This window comes from Euphorbia lathyris, chromosome 1, assembly GCF_963576675.1.
Source record: "Euphorbia lathyris chromosome 1, ddEupLath1.1, whole genome shotgun sequence".
Lineage (NCBI taxonomy): Eukaryota > Viridiplantae > Streptophyta > Magnoliopsida > Malpighiales > Euphorbiaceae > Euphorbia > Euphorbia lathyris.
Genome location: NC_088910.1, coordinates 62600751 through 62625782, shown reverse-complemented (window position 1 = coordinate 62625782; position 25032 = coordinate 62600751). Strand labels below are relative to the sequence as shown.

The 25032-nt window shown below is 36.4% G+C and overlaps 1 non-coding gene across 1 annotated transcript; it reads left to right on the top strand.

The window, feature by feature from the left end:
- The first annotated feature begins 8134 nt into the window (after positions 1-8134).
- On the top strand, positions 8135-8241 carry LOC136216101 (small nucleolar RNA R71). The gene has a single exon (XR_010683093.1). It is a non-coding gene; the product is annotated as a small nucleolar RNA R71 (small nucleolar RNA).
- Positions 8242-25032: the final 16791 nt, after the last annotated feature.

The following is a 25032-nucleotide window of genomic DNA, read 5'->3' as shown; positions in this document are numbered from 1 at the left end:
GTGGTGGAGCCGGTGGTGCATCCTCATCGCCTTCCGTCTCGCCTCCGCCTTTGGTACCTACAAATTGAGAACTTGAAGCGCCTCCACCCATAGTACCACGAAGATGGGTAATACGGGAAGCATACGAAATAAAGACGGGGGGACCTTGCGGAAGCAATAAATGAGCCTGCTCAAGAGCCGAGATGTCCAAGAGTGGAATATACCCACGGTAGGTGGACATGTCATAATCTGCCAATTCACCCCGTGCTCCCAACACAATAGCGGTGATAAAATTACAGAGAGGGATTTGAATTGTAGTAGCCCTCGAGGCACAGAACAAATTATCAAACAGAATACCAATGCTGTCAACCCTCAAGCCTTTAAACAAACTATCTAAAACAAACAAATCCCGAACTTGAATCTTCTAACTCTCAACACGACCAAACAAGGAGAAACTCAAAAATTTATGGAAGAAGAACACACAATTGTCCTTAATCAACTTGCTTGAGGTGTTTTTCGAATTAAAATAGTCTTGGTCCGAAAGAGTTTGCCAAATAGCATCATTATCAAAATCCTTAGGCTTATCATAAAAATCAGAAGTAGAGAAACCAAACATGTTTCCCATTGCTTCATAATCAATGGTGTAAGTGGTACCATCATTCCTAAAAGAGATTGAAGTTTTCTTCTTGTTCATGGTCAAAGTGACAAAAAACTCCACCACATATTCATTAATACGGGGAAAACGCATATTAACGAATTCTTGCCAACCCAAAGCCTCAATAAAAGCATCAATTCTAGTGGAGAAATTCAATGCTCTTACTGAATGGAAGTCTAGGAAGTGCATGTCCACAAATTGGCGATCGGCTTGTGAAAAATGTTTGAAACGAGCGGCTTCCTCCTCCGAAGCGATATCGAAATAAGCCCCGCATCGAACCCGAAGGCGATTAGCTTCCGTTACAGTGGGCTTGTGACCAACACGCTTAGTTCTAGGCATGTTAATGGTGTTTAGGGTTTGAGAAGAAGAAGAAGAAAAAAAATGAATTGAGAGAAAGAGCAAAGCTTGAAGATGAGTTTGGGAGTTGTAATTGTAGGTGTTTGAATTGAAAAGAGTATAGAAATGGTAATGAATAAATTGGGAAGAGTAAAAGTTATTTTATGGGGAAGAGTTTGGAGTAAGGGATTGGGTAAAAAGAGAGGTGATGTGAGGTTTGTGTAAGAGGTAGGTTTATATAGGGGGTAATAGGTAGATGTAGAGGTAGAATAGGAATAGGAATAGGCCAAAAATTGTGTCAAAAATCCGAAACTGGTGGCTCTACAGGCCGCGTGTCGCGACCGAGTATTCGGATCCGCGGCCGCGGCACGGCTAATTCAGAGAATTTTTCTCTGAAATCCTGCGCGTTCCCTTGCTGAAGTTACCGAGAATTTATAATTCTCAGTCGCGGATCAGCCCTGGTGACTTGTTTTTGGGTATTTCGTTTATTTATTATGACCTGAATTGAATAAAAATGATACCTGCACTTAAGAGCTTAAATGAAGTTTATTAAATGTAAGGAAAACCAAAGGTTTGTCCTTTATTAATGGAAAATTAATTATTTGCTTAATAAATAGAAATTCATGTAAGTTAAGAATATCAAAGGTTTTTAACAAGAATTAAATGAAACATTAATGCTTCATTTAATCAAGTAAGTTAAATGAATCTATATATATTAATGAATCTAAACTTAGTCATGGATTTAATAAAGTCTCATTTGATAGATTGATGAACAAAAAATGAAATGATGATAGTTTAACTAATATCAAAATAAGAATATGAAGCAAAATAGAAATATTTATTCAATCAAATATGTACAAATATATACAAGAATCACAAAATGAAAAATAAATCAAAACTACTCTATATACTCGTCCCTATCAAGAGGGATTCTTCTAGCCCTATAACGATCTATTTGCAACTGCACGAAAGCTTGACGTTCCGGTGCAGAAAGAAAATGCGGGCCTGCACGAAAGACACGTTTTACGAGTCCTTCAAACTCTAAAAACTCATAATCTATCATCGGGAAGAATTCATCATCACTCCAAGGAACATCAATGGTACCCTTGGTACCGAGAATTATTCCACAGATTATATTGCCGAACCCAATCTTTTTATCCTTGGATCGAGAAGCGGCGACAAGACCCTCCATCAGAATTTTTGAAGAATCCACTGTATTGCCCTGGAATATATCTCCAAGAACATATAAATCGGTGTCACGGACCACACAACTGAATGTGCGACCAAACAAACTGTGACACAAGAATTTGTGTAAATACAGCATGGAGTTGGAGTGAAAGGAATGATTGTAGGCGAGTTTAGAATTGAATCGCCAGAATCCAGTGAGCATTCTCCAAATATCAGTGGATGTCATGTCTTTTCCAGGATGACATTTGATTGTATCCCTCGGGGGAAAACCAAACCAAGCATGCAACTCGGGATAGCCGAAAGTGAAGATTTCGCCATCTCGACGAAAACTGAGACGTACTCATCGTTTATTGACGAAACGAACGGTACAAAAGAATTCGAGTATCCAGTCGCCTATTATAGGAAATCACATTTTGGCAAATTTTGTCCACCCTAAGTGTTCCAAATAGCGGCTTATGTCATTGCTAATTCCAAGTTGAGCGTTAAGAAAGTCATCCATATACAACATTCCAGTGAAGAATTTGTAACGGAGCCTCCAGTAACGCCTACCTTCGTCGTGATTGAAGATAAGAAAAGGCGCCCCATATCATTTGGATAAGTCTGGGCGTTTGTTGCTTGAAGCAGCATTTTGCTTTGAGGTTTTGTGTTTAGTAGGCATGGTGTAGAACTAAAGAAACAAGGTTTCTGTTACTTAGTGAAAAAATGGTGTTTGACGAAAATCAGAAATTTGATCTGACAAAGATGAAAAGATCTGTAACAGAACCAAGATCCTTATGGAAAAATTTATAAGATTTTAGGACGAAATGAGGTGTTGTTTTGATGCGAAAAGGCATAAAATTACACCCTTCTGAATTGAAGAAACTTAAGTTTTCGTTTATGAAAGGGTTTGTCTGCAAGTTGAAGATGAATCAGGCCTGATAATGCAGAAATAACGCGTGTCGCGACCGAGAATTCCAAATTCTCGGTCGCGACATGCTGATTTCCTTGCGGAAATCAGGCGTCGTAACCTATTCTCTGATTCACGGTAGAGAATAAATTATTCTCGGTAAGTTCAGAAAAAAAACCTAACCTATTTGGACAACTCTGAAAAAGAGGATTCTCGGCAGAGAATTGCCTGAAACTTTAATTTCGGTCTAATTTCCTAAAATCAAATCTAAAATCATGAAGTAAACATATTTTATGCATTTAAATCATAACATTAAGTCATCTAATCATAAAAATGGCATTTGGAAAAAATAAAATAAAATAAAATATAATATAATATAATAAAAATGAACAAAAATATAAAAAGAAATAAACCAAAATAAACTGTGTAATAAAAAAAACTAAATGATTTATACGTCAGATAATCTTGTTACGAACTCAATTCCTATTTGTGAAATATTTTCGTAATAGATTTTACATCGATTACCGTTAACTTTGAAACGAACTCCGTTAGGACCTTCCAGTTCTAAAGAACCATAATCGAATGTTTTGATGACTAAATACGGTCCTATCCATCTGGACTTAAGTTTTCCTGGAAATAAACGAAGTCGTGAATTAAATAACAGCACTTTATCCCCAACATTAAAGTGTTTGACTTTAATTCTAGCATCGTGCCATTTTTTAACTTTTTCTTTATAAATCTTTGCATTTTCATAAGATAGATGGCGTAACTCATCTAACTCATTTAAATCGAGCAAACGTTTCTTACCTGCTTGTCGTAAATCAAAGTTAAGTTCCCTAATAGCCCAATAGGCTTTATGTTCTAATTCGACTGACAGATGACATGCCTTCCCATACACTAAGCGGTATGGAGTCATTCCTATTGGTGTTTTAAATGCAGTACGGTAAGCCCATAACGCATTATTGAGTTTAGAAGATCAATCTTTTCTTGAAGATGAAACTGTTTTCTCTAGAATCCATTTGAGTTCTCTATTTGATATCTCCGCCTGACCATTTGACTGAGGATGGTATGGCGTCGACACGCGGTGGCGTACTCCATATTTTTTCATAAGCGTTTCAAAACTTCGGTTTATAAAATGGGTACCGCCATCACTAACGATGACTCTAGGACAACCAAATCTACAAAATATATCGTCAAGAAAACTAATGACTACTTTAGAATCATTCGTCGGGGTTGCAATTGCTTCAACCCACTTTGAAACATAATCAACGGCAACTAATATGTAAGTTTTACCAAAAGAAGGGGGAAAAGGTCCCATGAAATCTATTCCCCACATATCAAAGACTTCAACTTCTAATATGGTTGTGAGGGGCATCTCATCTTTCCTTCCTAGATTTCCTGTTCTTTGGCACTTATCACAACGAGTAATAAATGAACGGACGTCTTTAAACATCGTAGGCCAAAAGAAACCACATTCAAATATTCTAGCTACTGTCTTGCTAACTCCATTTTGTCCTCCATAAGAGCTAGAATGGCATTCCGACATTATGGATTCATATTCATTTTCACCAACGCATCTCCTAATTATCCCGTCACCACAAGTCTTGAACAAAAAAGGATCTTCCCAAAAATACTGTTTAATGTCAAAGAAAAATTTCTTCTTTTGTTGGAAAGTTAATCCTTCCGGAACAATGTTGGCTGCAAGATAATTTGCAATATCCGCATACCATAGTGACATGACATCTTTTATTTGGTAGAGATGTTCATCAGGGAAATCATCTCGTATACCGATAGTTTCACCTATAGGACCATTTTCATCTTCAAGTCTCGATAGATTATCGGCGACAAGGTTTTCTACTCCCTTTTTGTCTTTAATTTCTATATCAAATTCTTATAACAATAAAACCCATCTAATGAGACGTGGTTTTGCATCCTTTTTAGCAAATAAATATCTTAATGCTGCATGATCAGTATAAATAATAACTTTCGAACCTAATAAGTATGACCTAAACTTATCACATGTAAAAACTACAGCTAACATTTCTTTCTCTGTTGTGGTGTAGTTTAATTGTGCACCGGACAGTGTGTGACTTGCATAATAAATGACATGAAGTTTCTTATCCTTCTTTTGACCTAAAACACATCCGACAGCTAAATCACTTGCATCACACATAATTTCAAAGGGTAAATCCCAATCGGGTTTAGCAATAATAGGTGCACTGACTAGAGCTGTTTTCAACGTTTCGAAAGCTTTAACGCAATCTTCATTAAAATCAAAGGTTGAATCTTTCATGAGTAGATTAGTAAGTGGTTTGGAAATTACAGAAAAATTCTTGATAAATCTTCTGTAAAAACCGGCATGTCCTAAAAATGATCTTACTCCCTTAACAATAGTTGGAGGGGGTAATTTTTCTATTACTGAAGTTTTTGCTCTATCCACTTCTAATACTTTTTCAGATATTTTGTGACCTAAAACAATTCCTTCGTCAACCATGAAATGACATTTTTCCCAGTTTAATACCAAATTTGTTTCTTCACACCTAGACAAAACTTTATCCAAGTTTTTTAGGCACGAATCAAAAGAATCTCCATAAACTGAAAAATCATCCATAAAAACTTCCATGATATCTTCAATGAAATCATTAAAAATCGCAGTCATACAACGTTGAAATGTTGCAGGTGCGTTACATAGACCAAAGGGCATTCTCCTATATCCAAACGTTCCGTAAGGACACGTGAAGGTCGTTTTGTCCTGGTCATCCGGGTAGATATATATTTGAAAGAATCTGGAGTAACCATCTAGAAAACAGTAGAAAGCATGACCAGCTATCCTTTCGATCATTTGATCAATGAAAGGAAGAGGAAAATGGTCTTTCCTAGTTGCTTTATTAAGGTTCCTATAATCTATACAAACTCTCCAACCAGTGGTGGTTCGTGTAGGTATTAATTCGCCTTCTTCATTCCTTACAACTGTTATGCCTCCCTTTTTAGGTACACAATGGATTGGACTAACCCATTCACTATCCGAAATAGGGTAGATGATTCCATTGTTCAGAAGTTTAGTAATCTCATTTTTGACTACTTCTTTCATATTCGGATTTAGGCGTCTTTGCCTATCCGCTTTAGGTGGCTTATCTTCTTCTAAGTGAATTCTATGCATTACAATACTCGGATTAATACCTTTTAAGTCTGAAATTTGCCAACCCATACTTCCTATCCTATTTCTAACAACTTCTTTCAATTTCTCTTCTTGAACCTGTGTTAACTTGTTAGAGATAATTATAGGTAGAGAATCGCCTTCGCCTAAGAAAGCTTACCTCAAATGACTTGGTAATTCTTTAAGTTCTAATTTAGGTGGAACTATAATCGAAGGCGGAACCGGTCCATCTTCTTGAATCAAAGGTTCTGGGTCCTTATCTTCTAGTTCCTCACTCATTATAGGTTCTATTATTTCTTCTTTTTGAACAATGTCATTGACACATTCTTCAATCAAATCAAGTTTCATACAAGCGAAATCTTCCATAGGATATTTCATCGCTTGGTTCATATCAAACTCAATCTTATCATCTCCTATTCGTAAAACTACTTTCCCTTCCGACACATCAACTAGAGCACGTCCCGTGTTCATGAACGGTCTACCAAAGATGAGCGGACAATTAACGTCATAAGCAAAATATAAAATAACGAAATCGGTAGGAAAAATAAATTTGTCAACTTTAACTAAAACATCCTCAATTATACCGTATGGTCTTTTAGTGGTTTGATCCGCTAATTGCAAAACCATATTGGTACGTTTGATATCTTCTTCTAAGCCTAACTTATTAAAAATAGATAATGGCATCAAGTTAATGCTTGCTCCTAAATCACAGAGACAACTAGGAAATTCAATATCTCCCAATTTACACGGAATGGTAAAACATCCGGGATCTTTGAGTTTTGTGGGCAAATTACTTGACACAATTGAACTACAATCTTCAGTTAGTGAAATGGACGAAATTCCTTCCCAACTGATTTTCTTTGAAATTAAATCTTTGAGGAATTTACCATAATTGGGAATTTGCGTAATTGCATCCATAAACGTCAAATTAATATGCAAATTTTTAAGTTTGTCTAAAAAGGTTAAAAGTTGTTTGTCATAGTCCTTATTGCGGACTTTGTGTGGAAAAGGTTGTTTGGGTACAAAAGTTTTTGTACTAGAGTCAATTGGTGCATCTTTTTTATTTAATGTATCTTCTTTGGACTTTGGTAAATCAGTTCCAGGTAAAGTCGAATTTCCGGGCATTTCCGGACCTAAGTAATTTTTCCCTGAACGAAGAGTGATAGCCTTAACATGCTCTTTCGGATTTTCTTCCGTATGGCTTGGAAGACTTCCCTCTTTGCGGGATGGAATTGATTTAGCGAGTTGTCCAATTTGAACCTCCAAATTATGGATGCTAGATGATTGGTTTTTAATAAGCTGATCGAATTTATTCTCGATCTGTTTAAAACCATCGTCGTGATTACTTATTTTTCCGCTCATAGCATCAATAAATTTGTCGATTTTAGAAGATAAAGTGCTAATCGTATCTCTCGATTGATTTTGATAATTGGTGGTACGATTTTGATTAGCATTAGCATTATTATTATTATCTTTCTAGTTAAAGTTAGGATGATTTCTCCATCCAGGATTATATGTATTGGAATAAGGGTTATTGTTTTGATTTTGCCCTTGGACAAAATTTACCTGTTCAATTTCGCTCATACCTTCGTAATCCACATCCGTTTGGATTGGCTTACCATTAGGATCACACGGTGCCATAAACCTATCAATTTTGTGCGATAAGGCAGAAAACTGGGCTTGCAACATCGCAACTGGATCAAGATTCACTATACTTTTAACTGATGACGTTGCTGAGGATGATGGTTTCACTACTGGTATGTGTCCACGTTCCGCGGGCCACATACTGTTGTTAATTGCCATTTCCTCCAAAAGTTCTCTTGCTTGGGCAGATGTTTTCTTCATGAATAACCCTCCAGACATAGCGTCCAATGAACCTCTAGTTGTAGGATTTAGTCCATTATAAAATGTTTGCATTAAAAGTTCAGCGGGCAATTGGTGGTGTGGGCATAAACGTTGAAGTTCTTTAAAATGTTCCCAAGCATCATAAAGAGTTTCATTATCATTTTGAGAAAAAGATGTTAACTCTTTAATGACTCTTGCGGTTTTTGCTAAAGGAAAATTTTTTGATAAAAATGCTTGGGCTAATTGCTCCCAAGTCTCAAATGATGCGGCTGACATAGAAGTTAACCACTCTTTGGCTCGATCCTTCAAAGTAAAAGGAAAAAGGCGAAGTTTGATTGCTTCTGCAGTTACATCAGTAATTTTAAAAGTGTCACAAATTTCTAAAAAATTTGTCAAATGGGTATTAGGATTTTCGTTAGGTAACCCGTAAAATGTTACGTTCTTTTGCAACATATTAAGCAATGCTGGCTTAATTTCAAAATGGTGTGCATTAATTTGGGGTCTAACTATACTGTTTGTTACCCCGGCCACTCCTGGCCTAGCGTAATCCATGAGTGTAGCCATAATTTCTAGGTCATTAGACACACCTTGACTAGGAACCACGTAGTCTAAGTACTTCACGGGTCGGTCGAACTACACGTAGTCGTCTTTGCAAGAGTAAATCGTCACCCGAATATATTCGGAGTTATTGCATATTATATTTATAACTTATCATCACCCATATCACTCCGTGGAGTTTTCCATTACATAAATCTGTGTCACCAATAGGTTAGGAGTAGTTTGTAGTTGTGTCTCACACCAACTCAAAGTATTCACCGCTTAAATAACGTATAAAACCGAGTCGTCTAATACTTGCAGTTATAAATCCCGTGGATTCGATACCCGGTCTTAACCGGATTATTACTTGATACGACGGGGTACACTTGCCCCTAAGTAGTCGTAGCGTCTAGTAGAGTTAAGAGCAATTTATAAAGATCAAATCTATAGATAAAGAGTTCGCACTCATAATATATACATTTCGTCGTGAAAACTCTACCACTAGGCGTCGCGCTATCAAGTTTTTGGCGCCGTTACCGGGGATTTATAATTTCTTGCAATATTAGACAAAAACGTTTTATTGTTAGTTTAAGCATTCCTTTTGTACAAATTGTTTATATCGACTTCTTTTTCTCTTTTTGTGAATAATTTATTTTGTTGTTATTAATGATCTTTTTCATGGTATGATGCCTCATAGTCGTCGTCTGTGGGACGACCTCATGGATGATGAATGTTCGCACCAACCATCAACCTCACAATTCGATGTGGTAATCTCTATGCTTAAAGACATTCATGAAAGATTATCTAACACTGAGGCATATTGTAGGGATTTGGGAAATCTACTTGCCAGATTGAAGTCTCCTCTTGATTCAGCCGCGGACGAATCAATTCGAGATACCAATCCGGTTGGTCAAAATGGAAAGCTCGAGTTAATTGAGTTTTCTCAAGAAGATTCTCCAAATTATAAAGGTTGTCTCAGTTGCGAGGAAACGGACATCGATGAGCCGGTTGTGTGCGAACCCATGGAAATAAATCCAAAGTTAGAAGAGTTTGAGGTTCCTTCTACCTCGGAATATTTCACTCTTTTTGAACTACCAAAGGAGTAAAAAAGGGAGCAAACGAAACTCTTCAATAATTTCTGTAAATATAGTTTTTGGTTTTTGTTAAATTCTTTTGAAGCTAACAATCCGTTTTGTAGGTACGGATTGTTTATTCAAGAATTTGCATTTCTAACGCGAATGGAAGCATACACCTAGGAGGAAATGCTAAGTCGAGCTCACCGACTATAACGTAGCGCTTCTTGGGAGGCAACCCAAGCTCGAATAAGGGAGTTTTCTTCCCCAATTTTTATTTCCCGCATTTTCTTTTCCAATTTCGTTTCTTTTAAATAAAAATCACCGGAAAAACAAATCCCATTTTAATCCAAAAAAAGGGGCCACACGGAGCGTACACACCAGTACGCCCCGCGTAGCTGCGTTTCTTTTCCATCACCGTGCTTGTTATTTCTGTTTTTGCGTGAGTTAATAACATTCATGCGGGGCGTATCCCTGTTACGCCCCGCGTGCTCCACCTTTTCCATAATAAGATGGCTCAGAGCTCGGAACACGCGGGGCGTCCCTCTACGTGCGTCCCGCGTATCTGAGTCTCTGGCCCCGGTGCACTTAAAAAGCCTCTTCTACACGGGGCGCCCCCAGGGATACGCCTCGCGTAGGATCTGACCTTAAGGGTCCCTTTTTCAGCTCATTCTTTATTTTTGTTTTTTTTTTGTTTTCTTTTTGCGACGCCCTTGGAATAGGCGTCATTTTAATAACGCGGAGGGACGTGTAACCCCGCACTTTTAGTTTGGTTTGCACTAACAAAAACAAAAATAAAAATCAAATAATTATCAAAATACAACAACAACAACAACAACAAAGCCTTAGTCCCGAAATGATTCGGGGTCGGCTAACATGAACCATCATATAAAACCGTGAAAATCAAGTCGTGTCAGTGACACAGATTCGCTCCCTCCACTCCGTCCTATCCACTACCATATTTTCCTCAATTCCCAATAAACTCATATCACTCTCGATCACCCTCCTCCAAGTTTGCTTAGGTCTTCCCCTACCCCTCACCACTACATCCTTTTGCCACTCTTCGGTTCTCCTAACCGGCGCATCAAGCGCTCTACGTCTCACATGGCCAAACCACCTTAATCGGTTTTCTCTCATTTTATTCTCAATAGATGTGACCCCTACTTTTGTCCTAATTATTTCATTACGCACCCGGTCCTTTCTCGTGTGACCACACATACATCTCAACATACGCATCTCCGCCACCGACATCTTATGGATGTGGCAGTGTTTCACTGCCCAACACTCCGTACCATATAACAATGCTGGTCTAATTGCCGTCCGGTAGAATTTTCCCTTCAATCTATTAGGCATGCCGGGATCACAAAGGAAACCCGTAGCACTCTTCCACTTCGACCAACCAGTTTTAATCCTATGAGCAACATCTCCATCTACTTCTCCATCCGTTTGGATAATAGATCCTAAATACCGGAAGCAATCCGAGGCCTGCACAACTCTCCCATCTAGGGTGATTGTCCCTGCCTCCCTACTCCTACGGTCGCTAAACTTACACTCCAAATATTTTGTCTTACTTCGACTCAACTTAAAGCCTCTAGATTCTAGAGTTTGCCTCCATAGTTCCAACTTCATCTCCACTCCTTCTTTCGTCTCATCAACCAACACAATATCATCTGCAAACAGCATGCACCATGGTATACCATCTTGAAGTGAACTTGTTAGTTCATCCATAACGATGGCAAAAAGAAATGGGCTTAGTGCGGAACCTTGATGCACTCCAATCGTAATAGGAAACTCTTCAGTCTTCCCAACACTAGTACGTACACTCGTGCATACTCCCTCATACATGTCCTTTATGATGTCAATATATTTCCGCGAAATGCCTTTCCTTATCAAGGCCCACCAAAGTACTTCCCTTGGTACCTTATCATATGCATTCTCCAAGTCAATGAAAACCATATGCAAGTCTTTCTTCTTATTTCGATAGTGCTCCATTAATTGTCTCATTAGATGGATGGCTTCCATAGTTGATCTTCCCGGCATAAAGCCAAACTGGTTTTCCGAGATCTTCACCGTCCTCCTTAGCCTTTGTTCAATCACTCGCTCCCAAAGTTTCATAGTGTGACTCATTAATTTGATTCCCCGATAGTTGGCACAATCTTGGACATCGCCTTTGTTCTTATACAAAGGGATTAAGGTACTTTTCCTCCATTCTGATGGCATCTTATTGTTTCTCCAAATTTTGTTGAAGAACGTCGTCAACCATTCGATTCCTTTTTCTCCCAAACATCTCCTAATCTCAATAGGGATGCCATCAGGTCCTACTGCTTTCTTCAACTTCATCTTACTTAATGCCATTTTTACTTCACCCTTTTGAATTCTCCGCAGGCATTCATGATTTATCATATCGTGATGGATACTTATATCTCCAACATCTTGTTGGCGATCTCCATTAAATAAGTCATCAAAATAGGACCTCCATCGTTCCTTGATATCCTTATCTCCAACTAGGACTTTCTGGTCCACATCCTTCACACATTTAACTTTTCCGAGATCTCGCGTCTTCCTATCTCTCATCCGAGCAATTCTATATATGTCTCTTTCCCCTTCTTTCGTATCCAATCTTGTATACAGATCCCGATTCACCTTTGCTCTAGCATCTCGTATGACCTTCTTTACTTCCCTTTTAGCCTCTTTGTATTTTTCGTAGTTCTCGTCACTCCTACATTTCCCCAATAGTTTATAGGATTCTCTCTTACTCTTTACTGCTTGTCGTACTTCTTCTGTCCACCAAGATGTGTCCTTACCCGGTGGCATGCTACCTTTAGATTCCCCTAGAACTTCCTTCGCTACTTCCCTTATACTATGCTCCATCTTATTCCATATCGAATCTATATCTGAATCCATATTGCAAGTCCAAATATCTTTTTTGGTCATCTCATCCACAAATTTTTGTTGATTCTCCCCTTGCAATTTCCACCACTTAATCTTAGTCTCTACTTGAGGTGTTTGTTTTCTTATACATTTCCTACTTCGAAAATCTAGCACCACTACTCTATGTTGGGTTGTCGTACTCTCACCAGGGATCACCTTACAATCAATATAACTCTTTCTCCAAGCACTCCTTACTAAGAAGAAGTCAATTTGGCTCGCATTACCGCCACTCCGATAAGTCACTAAGTGGGATGTTCTCTTCATAAACCATGTGTTCATGATACTCAAGTCATAGGCTGATGCGAATTCCAAAATATCATTTCCTGCTTCATTCTTATCTCCAAAACCATACCCTCCATGAACACTCTCAAACCCATCTCGCCTAGAACCCACGTGTCCATTGAGATCACCCCCTAGTACCATTTTTTCATCCCTAGGAACCTGTTGCACCACTTCCTCTAAGTCATCCCAAAAAGCTTGTCTTATAGACACATCTAATCCTATTTGTGGCGCATATGCACTAATGACATTCACAACCTCATCCCCTATCACTAGCTTAACACTCATAATTCTATCGCTCTTCCTAGACACCGCTACTACCTCATCAATATACTCCCTATCAATAAGAATACCTACTCCATTTCTACCCTTATCCTTTAAACTTAACGTTTTACAAAATATATACAATTTAAGTTAAACGTCATAATTAAATTAATCATATTATATTGTTTTCCTATTAACTTTATATATTATCTGATTCGGAATATGAATACGGCCCACTAGGCCCAAGCCAATCAAGTCCAAGAGAAGCAAGGTCCTCTAAGCTGAGTAGGGAACGCCCCAACGGTATTTATATTATGGTTCATGTCATAAGATGTGGCTAAGTTTTACGCTGGCCGCCACAAACCTACCGCAACCCTCCTCCTTTGTCCGGGCTTGGGACCGGCTGTAAAGGCCACCAAGCGACCCTCACAGGCGGAGTTCAAATAATTATCAAAATAATTAAACAAATTTATTAACTCTTGAAATTCTTCCGACACGCTACACCTTCCTCGGTAATTAATTAAAGTTCCGTTATTTGTCGTTAAAAATAAAAACATCGGAACACAAAGGATGGTTTAATTGAGAAATTTTAGTCTTGGTTTTGAAGTTAGGGAATTTATGAAAAACTTAGGCTAGTACTAAACAAAAGCATTGAGTCCTAACTAACATGTCACCTCCATAATGAACTTTAAAAAGGCAATAAAAACGGGATAGTTGAGAATTTAGCGAAGACTTGATAGTACACAATTTAAACCCGAATCTTTGTGAGGTATTTTTGAGCCTAAAAGAGTTCGTACGAGAACTCTAATTCTTTCACAATTTTTCGAGAGGTTTGACTTCACTCGACTCATAGAATTTGCATCCAATTCCGGGTTAAGTACACTTATTTTTGGTAAAAAGGCAATAGATGATAAACTGAACCTACTTAGGCTAATTTTTCTTAATTTATTTTTCTCGTTTTCATTAAACATTAGGAAACCCCTTCAAGCCTATTAACTCACTTTTTTGTTAATACCCTTTTAACATTTAACCCTTTTTCCTCTTGTTCAAATACCGATATAACCAAGTTGCACCCGAATTACCCGAAATAAGTCATGACCTTAGCAAATGAGCACCATAAGTTCTCAAAATATTGTTTTTGTGCCTCTATCAAAACAAAGGATACGATAAAAATAAAAAGGCATTCTCAAGCTCTACCCGAGCAATTTTGAAGTATATTTTGTAAAATTCGCCAAGGCCGAAATAAACAAAAATATGGTGCAATCACAAAACGGTATTTTTGAGCTTGAGTTTCTTTAAACTAACCACTAAAGAAGCCAACCACATTACAACCCCCCTCCGGGTTCATTTTTAATATTGCCTAACCATATTTTAGGAGGAAAAACCCGGATGAAAATGCAAATTCAACATGATCTCGAGTAAGTGCAAAGAAGAGTGCTAAAACACCGACCCACCTAAAATTGAGCGTAAGAGCGAAATCCCTTGGTGAGGTACTATCGGGTTCTCAAAAGATAATCAGCCCCCGTTAATATTGCCTATTAAATCTTGATCATGGAGGTTTCAAACAAGTTCCGTACTCAATTGTTTGCGTAGGTACTTACCGAAACCTTTGCACAAAACCATAACTTTGAAATCACGCACTTGGCAAAACCAACCTTCGGTTTGTTTCTTCATATTCTCAATCCCTTGTCTTTCGATTTCTTTTACTTGAGGACAAGTAAAACTTTAAAGTCCGAGGAGGTTTGATAGGGGTATTTTACCCCTATCTTTTAGCGTGATTTACGGGTTGATTTTGGATAAAATAAATAAGTTTAATTACAAAAATAAAGTGTTTTGATAAAATAAAGAAATAAAAATAAATCTCGTACTTTCAGTTAATTTTCCGTGCTTTTGATTAGTTTAGGAAATAAAAACGTCAAGCTAACTCGGCTCTTAAGATTTGTATTTCAGGTACGAGCAAGGAGCAAAAATCTACTCAAATACGCGGGGCGTGTCATCCTTTACACGGGGCGTATCATCACTTGCACGGGGCGTATCATCCCTTACGCGGGGCGTAAAACATGGTGTCAGCAATAATTGCCTTATCCGCAGACACCATGTGGAATTGACTCAGCATACGCGGGCGTATGCCACCCTACGTGGGGCGTATGACACATGTCAGAAATAATTGGCCTAATCTTGAAAGTCAGACTGCATTGTCTCCCGGAGTCAACTCTCCATACGCGGGGCGTATCATCCTTTACGCGGGGCGTACTTTAGCTACGCACGGCGTAAAAGCTCCAATTCAAGCTATAAAATCTCAGAAACTCATTTACGCGAGGCGTACTTCAGCTACGCAGGGCGTGTTTGAGACAACAAAACATAGAATTGGTCCACATGCAGGAGATTTCTGACGGAATGGGCACTTACGCGGGGCGTATATCACCTTACGCGGGGCGTATCATGGGATTTCTGCACCAAATAATGTTGCTCCATACTTGTACCTTATGAAGTTACAATTCTACCCCTAGCTTGATGTATAAATAAGAGTGACTAGCACTCATTTAGACACCTTCTACACCTTCTACACCTTCTACCTCTTGATCTCTTGACACCTTATACATAGCTACATCTTATTTCTTTTGATAGAATTCTTGTTGTTTTAGATTCAGTTTATGTAATAAAACTCTCCCACCTCGAGAGCTTGTTCGGTTATTCCGGCATTCCATCAACGTTCTGCTTCATCATTTCATCACCAAGCTCGAGAGTTCCACCTCCAAGTCCTAAGAGACGGCCTTGAGTCCGGTTGGCTAGTTCCGAGGGCCGATTCTTCCCTCTTCGCTTGCTAATTAGCTTGCACTCTTCTTATGTACTAGGCTTGGTTGTATTCCTCATTTATGCTTTCCATATTTATAATACGTGATTTGCAATTTCCGTTTCTATATACGTGTTGATGTTTATTACTTGTTTTGATACTCGTAATTGACTATTGTGTAGGGGAATGCGATTTCCGACGCCATTCGGGCTATCTTTAGGGATTCATATAGGTGTTGCCCTACCGGAAGTGACGCTCCGGAAACCGTAGGAATTGACAAGCCACGGAACTTACGGGCCCTAGTTTTTGATCCCCAGCATTAGACACGCCTTGACTAGGAACCACGTAGTCTAAGTACTTCACGGGTCGGTCGAACTACACGTAGTCGTCTTTGCAAGAGTAAATCGTCACCCGAATATATTCGGAGTTATTGCATATTATATTTATAACTTATCATCACCCATATCACTCTATGGAGTTTTCCATTACATAAATCAGTGTCACCAATAGGTTAGGAGTAGTTTGTAGTTGTGTCTCACACCAACTCAAAGTATTCACCGCTTAAATAACGTATAAAACCGAGTCGTCTAATACTTGCAGTTATAAATCCCGTGGATTCGATACCCGGTCTTAACCGGATTATTACTTGATACGACGGGGTACACTTGCCCCTAAGTAGTCGTAGCGTCTAGTAGAGTTAAGAGCAATTTATAAAGATCACATCCATAGATAAAGAGTCTGCACTCATAATATACACATTTCGTCGTGAAAACTCTACCACTAGGCGTCGCGCTATCAGGAAGCGGCGACGCTAGGTCATCTCAATTTCATACTCTTCACCTATAAAGGACAACTAATCTAAAATTTATATTTTTAGAAGTAACCAATAGGTGATAAATTATAAATCTGTTAAAATTTAACGAAACTACTAGAACCAAATTTACTTAAAATCATACCGATAACATTTTCAAAATAATTTAAAATCCAAAATACAGTTACCGAAATATCATCGTCGGTCACCGAAAAGTCATTGTTGTGATCCGTTGACAGATGTCGGTTCACGCCTTCATAAAATAGATAAGTTTTTCCCAATGAAAATCTGTTTCATACGAGCCTATAAAAAACTCGAAACCGACCTTCGATCAATTAAATATTTGATCAAAATTAAAAATGTGAAGAATCTAAGGACGCCCTTTTCTTTTTCTCCCTTTCTTTCTTTCTTTTTTCTAGAAAGACCACCTTCTCCCTTTATATCATTCAAAATAAAAAATATAATATGTTAAGTGATATATTTGTCACTTATCCAAAACTTTTAATTTACACATACACACATTAAATTTAACCTAATAAATTTAACCCATCAATATATCGTAATTAATTAATACTCCAAAATCTATATCGAAATAAATTTTAGACACGGACGTGACATGACGGGTCAACAGGAATCGAACTATCTTGTTATCTTATTGGGCGAGAGGTAATCGTAATTACTTATATTTATACATGTATGTATGTATATCCATATATAGTTATGTGAATATTAATTTCTTGAATTGAATGGTTTGAATTGTTGAGTATATATATGTATCTGTTGTGAAATGTTTGGATGACATGAATGAGATGGTTGTTGTTTGAGATCATTATCAAATGATCAAAACAAAATAGTATGAAGTTGGTATGATTTGATTTATGATGAGATTAAGATGATTATCGATTTGAGTTATATTATTTTGAGTTAAAACAAAACATAAATAGCTAACTTGGGTGGATATGTACAATGGTCTGGATGTTTGTTAACATCGTGATCACAGGCACCTGTCTCAGTATGGATGCGATAAAGTGTTATTTTGATCTAATTTGATTTTGTACCGTCTCCTAAAACACGGCAATAGTAGTATCGTTATATTGAGAAAACTACTATGAGATTAAAAGGTTACGTGTCCTGAAATAGGGGCGATGATGTATACCTATGTTGGAATTTTTTTTTAACCATGAGACCATTGGATATATTCCACTTATATTTACCTTAATCCATAACAATGAATAAAATAAACTTTTGAGTAACTGTTCGTAGTAAATTGAGTCATGTTGATATATTGTACTTATATTTTATACTTGATTGACACCTTATTTAAATGTTTTATATATAAGATTATATGTATTTATATACTTATATAAATATAAGTGATTATGTTTATTGAATAGGCAACTCACCTCTTGCCACATAATTTTCAAGTTAAGTTTAGAAGTTCCCCTGTTTTTCAATACTGTAAGATTCATTCTCCAATCAGGTTTGCCAGCAGAAGTGTCTCATCCCCATTAGCATTTTTATAGACATTCATTAGAATTTATTACATTGAAGGATTGAATTATTTTTTATTTAATTAAATATTTACTCTATCATAATCCATTTTTACAACCTTAAAAATGAGAACAATAAGCAAATGGCATTGAGAGAAGCCCACAAAAAATAAGAAGTTTTATTTAACACATGTTGGTGAATGGTGATCAACCGAGGAGTGCTAAAAAAAGTATAGGAGCCGTGACAAATAAAAATTAGTTTGTGACCCACATACGCTGAGTAATAATATTTTAATGATTATTATTGTTATAATGGAAAAAGAAATAATCACCTTCCATCTCATTTACAACTAACCAACCATTACCAGCCACATGTGCCCTTACCCTTACTATTATATAAAATCAGATTTTTCCTTATATGCATTTGTTGCACTATCCATCTTTCTTAAAGACTAATTTATTTGTGTGATCAAATCAAAACGGTCTTTAATGATTTTGCTCTATTTGACTATTTGGCCTTCTTGGTTATCATTTATGGTGATTAAGACGGATTTTTAAACTGTTAAATCATTATGGTAATAGATTTAAACAAATTCAATGAGGTGAGAAACTGCTCAGTGGGAGACGCACTAAATGATCAACAAAATTCTTGACTAGGACTAATTCATATATTTAGAATAATGTGTCATTAGTAAAAAGAAAATAATACTTGACCTATAGCCCAATAGTTTTTTACAAGTTTGTAAGAAGAATGATGCATCCATGAAGTTTTAAAGGAGCTCATAAATGATTTATAGGACACCATAGACAAGCCCCCAAACCATTTTTATCCATTACAAGTTAATTGCTCTTTAGAAACTACATTTCCATTTCTTGTCTTTATATCGCTAAATTGTTAAAGTATTCATGAAAAAAGAATAGGTATTTATGCAATTTAGTAAGAAAATTCACCAAAAATGAAGGTGAAGATAAATGAATAAGTTCAAAGGCAAATAATGTAGGAAAATAGACAAGTCTAGGCGTAGCGGAATAATAAAATTTTATCTATTTTATCTATTTCCCTTTTCCAAGATCTGTTAATTGTTATTTCATATAAAGAGGGATAGAATGAAATACTTTTTCTGAAGAACTATCTACAGTTGCAAACGAAGTGCCCACAACTCTTAATCCGTGTATCACGAACAACAAAAGGAACAACACAGAAAAGAAAGACGATTAGTAATCAACCTTAATAAATAGCAATCGCAATGACTGCCTCTAATAGAATCGATACGAGATCAAAGAGAGAGTAAGAAAGATTGTAATTAGCCGAGACGGTTTCGGAACGATTCCTCTTGCCCCTTGTATGTGTGTTGGTCGAAATTTCTAGGCTAGGGAGTCTATTTATAGACTTCTCAAAACCCTAGTCCTAGTTGTGTTAGGTAATTAATTAATTAGAATCTTATTCGGAATAGGATTACTAATTAGATAATTAAATAAACACTTTACTATTATCTAAACAATAACTAATTATATCTAGATAATTATTATTAATCAAATTAATAATTTAATTATTATTAGGGATAATTAATTAGAGTTTCAATCACATAAAAACTTCTAATTAATATTATCAGATAATCCTTTAATTTAATTTATAATCATAATCTAATTACAATTATAAAATCAAATTAATTATTCCTAATATTAATTACAAATTTCGGCCCCTATGTTAGTGTCTCACTAATTACGCTTTCATCCTCTGGTTCCAAGTCCCATATGCGACCCATTAGGTTCTTTATTGCCACTAGCCGTATATATCTTTTGAGATTAATTCATCATGATTAATTCCAACATATATATAACGGAATACTGTCGCGAGCTGTTACTAGCAGAACCTATGATATTCCCCCAGAGCAATTAAGAAGTCAGGTTGATAACTGATGTTAACCTTTCTGCATTAGGTACAGTATAATACGATCCTTCGTCAACTATATCCTGTTGGTCAATTCCTTATAACCATGGAACGTGTCAAGGTTACATATAACGAAGAGTCCGTTTTACTTGTACAGATTGAATTCACTCTGAAAGATAAGTTAAGTGAAATTTCTATTTCTACTCTTAACTCTATCACCTTGCAAGGATTTCAGTTAATTCACCACAAACGGCCATTTGGATATATCTCCCATTTATCAGGAGTGACGAATGCTCAATCTGACATTAACTATTCTGCAATTACTTTATGTGATACCCAACCCTGCTCTCACACACCCCAGGCTCTCACCTGTAGTGGATCGTGCTTGCACAGAATCAAAGCATCAGACTCCATAATCCAGAATCACTAATTAACGAATGTTTGAGTCTGAGGATTAGTTATACCTACTAATACCAATGAGATGAACAGTTGACACATTAGATAAATCAATCCATACTGTTATCTTAAGTCGGTCCCAATCCTAATGAACTCCTTCACCGGATCCATGTAACTGTCTAGATATCTAAATATCTAAAGTTTGTGAGATCAGCTTTCAGTCTCGACAGAAAACATTGTTACATGCAAGTCTCAACAGTGATATGCTAACCCCTATAACATATTACTTGACTTGGGTTGATTTTAAGTTTATTGATCTTATTATAAAGTACAGTCTCACTTCATGCTTGTATGAACACTTTATAATTACTTAAATAAACTTAAGATTACTTTCTTTATGAAAGATTTGTGCCTTTATATATAGTTACATTTTCATGCTATATATCTGATTAAACAAATGACTAAATAAATAATTTATTCATTAATATTTATATCCTAAAACAATTGTCTTTAGGACACTAAACTCCAACAAATAATGTTATGGAAAACAATGTATTCCTTTTGAGCTAGTACATCTAACAAACATTTCTTTACATTCAAGTTATTCTATAAAAGTAGAAGGAAACACTACTAGAAAATTGTCGAACTGTGACGGAATATTGTGACAGAATTATTTCCACACAAATTATAGACGGAATCCCGTCACTAAACGTTCCGTCAACGTTTGAGATGGAAAATTGAGACGGAATGCAAATTTTCGTCAAAATGAACTGGCGGGAGAATTCCTACAGTCATGCTTGACGGAATGCGAGACGAAAATTATTTCGTCTTAGTGCAGTGACGTTTTTAGTGACGTTTTTATTCATTCCGTCACGATGATAAAGTAATTTTATAATTTTATTTTATTTAAAATATTAAATAAATCAAAAGTATATACATGTCTGTAAGGTTTTACTTCCCCTTTTACGGCCGTCAATTTCTATTCTCCCTTCATGTGAGAACTCTTCTTCCTTGTGCGATTCTTAACTGCAACCATCAATTCTTCACCTGCGATTGATCACTGCATTCGTGGTTGGGGTTCTTAGAAGGGTCGATATTCACTTTGTTCGTGGTTGGGTTCACCATCTTCAGTACTCACCGGAAGCTTCAAATCTTCCCTTCGATTCTTCACCTGCGTTTGGGTATTCATCACTTCTCCTTCTCACTCATTAAGTCATATACTCGTTTTTGCTTTTCCTTGCAAATAACGTTCAATTACACTGCTAATTTTCTCAATTGGTTATGCATTTCAATTTCATTACATATACAATATCACTGTCTTCTGTGTAATTTTATTTGGCGCTATGTTGTTTGTCTATGTTTAAGGTTTGCATCCTGTTCATGTAGTTGTATTCCTTTCTATCAGTGGCTTTTTATCATTTATTTAATTTTCCCCATATTTAGATTCATCTAGTGTTCTTTGCCCCCATTATTTGACTATTTGGTCTTTTTTGCTATCATTTATGGCAATTAAAACAGATTTTTAAACTGTTAAATCATTATGGTAACAGATTTAAACAAATTCAATGCTGCGAGAAACTACTCAGTGGGAGATGCAGTAAATGATCAACAAAATTCTTGACTGGGACTAATTCATATATTTGCATAATTAGTCATTAGTAAGAATAAAAGAGTAGTTGACCTATAGTCCAGCGGGTTTTTTTTACAAGTTTGCAAAAAGAATGATGCATCCATGGGGTTTTAAAGGAACTCATAAATAATTTTTAGAATGCCATAGACAAGCCCCCAAACAATTTTTATCCGTTACAAGTTAATTGCTCTTTAGAAACTACATTTCCAGTTCTTAGCTTTATTTCACTAAATTGTTAAAGCAATCATGAAAAAAAGAGTAGGTATTGATGCAATTTAGTAAGAAAGTTCACCAAAAATAAAGGTGAAGATGAATGAATTCAAAGGCAATGTCATAAAAAAACAAGGCATTCCCTTTGAGCTAGTACATCTAACAACCTTTTCTTTACATTCACTTTTATTCTATAAAAGTAGAAAGAAATAATTATAATTAAATACTACAAAATTAGCACTTCAAAGCAACATATAAATTCACCTCAATGGATTACATCTCTACATTTCCAAAACAACGAACAAGTAGAAGCCTTGAAATTTTGAACTTGTCCTAATAGTTCCCCCAAACTTCTACCTCTGCATAGGGAGGAAAAGAAAAGATTTTAACTTTAAAATTGAAAATAAAATGCTTATTTATCAATTAGTAGAAAATGCAAAGAAAATCGAAAAAATAACATTTTTATTAAGCAGCAGGGAATGCAAATGGTATGGTTGGCTTGATACAATAAAATTTAAAATACAAGCTATGTTACATCGAAACAAAAATATATACGAAAACTGAAACGTAAACAGAAACGTAAACAGAAACAATATTTGTAACAAATATAGGAAACAAAAACATGGAGAAATATTGTTTAATTTTTAAAATTATGACAATGTATGTTTAATTTTTCTATTAAAAAAACCACATACAAGTCACATAACAGCGGAAAAAAAGAAGAGATTTTATCATTTTGAAATTGACATCGATCCACTTCTCATAACACATTAAGTTTCCGTTTCTTTCCATTTTTCTAGATTGGAGATAAAAAGTGTTAGCTAAAATTTCAAAACAATAGCTAACAGCAACAGCAAATAGGTAAACCAGACCGGCTCACAACCTAAGAACCCAGTTTCCAATTTTATTAAGTTACGGAAACATGACTCAAAACGTTTTGTACAAGATTCCAAGAGTTTATGTTTCTAAAAAGTTTCAGAAAGCAACAAATTTCCAAGCCCATAAACTTGGTCAAGCATTTGAAAAATACACAAAAATTAGATTAAACCAATACCAATTTCTAAATTGAATCAACAAAATGATTCATTAGAATAAGAAAATTAAACCAAAATAAACAAATTCTATCTTGCCTGTAGCACCAGTGAGAACTCTCACTGGATCCTTTTCTACAATTAGCAAATAGCACATATATCTAATAATCTTCCAAGACACAGCAATCACAATGAAAGAAAATAAAATCTTTTAAAGCAACACAATGCAATCAGTATCCACCCCTCTCAAATCAAAGAAAAAAAAAGAATAAACAGTGAATTACTCCTGAAATCAATAATGGCAATCTTGTAATTCTTAAATTTCTGTATCTGTTTCTGTAATTCCTATTTTTGTTTCCATGCAACATAGCTTGCAATAACTGGGAAAATAACATTTTTATTAAGGAGCATGGAATACAAATTGCTTTTCAGTGTAGATAGGTGTAAAATACCAAGTCCGCAACACAATCATAATCTCAGCAACCGATCAAAGATTAAAAACAATTACCTTGCCCTTCTCCTCCAACACCTTATATGTATCAACAGTAACCTCCGTCAACCACAACCCGGGCAATAACATCTGCAACCAAAAACAAGAAGACCAACCAAATTAATCTAAGAATCGGGAGAAAAGAAAATGCTTTCAATAACAGGAAATTAATCTTTGGATTGACATACAGTAACCTCCGTCAACCACAACCCGGGCAATAACATCTGCAACCAAAAACAAGAAGACCAACCAAATTAATCTAAGAATCGGGAGAAAAGCAAATGCTTTCAATAACAGGAAATTAATCTTTGGATTGACATACATCTATTTGCTTTTGGGTGTTTCTGGGCCGCTTCTTGGCCCTTCGAGCAGGTTTGTGGCCTAACATCGTCATAAAATCCACCTCGATCTCCTTCCTCGATAGCGTCACCGCAATCTTTGGCCTAACCTCTTCCGTTTCCTCCTCGCTCCTCAACTAAGAAGAATTACTGACTCCTCTCTCCTTAATTCTCAAGCCCTTCCCGTTCACTGAATTTCCCCCAACCGGTGTTTTTCTTTTTCTCAGATTCCACGATTTTGCTTGTACCGCTGTCTCCACTACAACCGCCGTCGATTGGGACAGAGAAGGAGATTTGTCCTTTTCATCTTCCCATTCCCGGTGATGCTCGTCTCTTTCATCCCCAACTCCTTTCCTCAAAATCATAGCTTTCAACTTATCAACGGCCGCTTTGAAATGACACATAAGCTTCTCCCTGACTGCCTCGAGCCCTTCCTCATCGTCACCACTGTCATTTATCAGTTTGAGTTTCTTGAACCGGCAGACTTCGTAATCACGAGTGGTGACAAACTTGATCGGCGGAGATCGGCTACTTTTGATGCGATCGTCAGAAGCTCCATTGATGAGATTCTTATCATTAACGGGAGTATAATCGGATACTTTGATGCAGCGGAGATGTTTCTGATTTCCCCCACTTTAAGCAAGGAAGATCGAAACGATGAAGCGATGGCTTCGATCTCTTTGAAACACTTCTCCTCATTTCTCTCCGCTTCCGCTATTATATATAGTATAGATAAATTCCACTAGCCAAATTTCAAAATTTATATAGATTAATTTCATAATATAGTCAAAATTGAAACACTAATGTTTAATAAATACCAA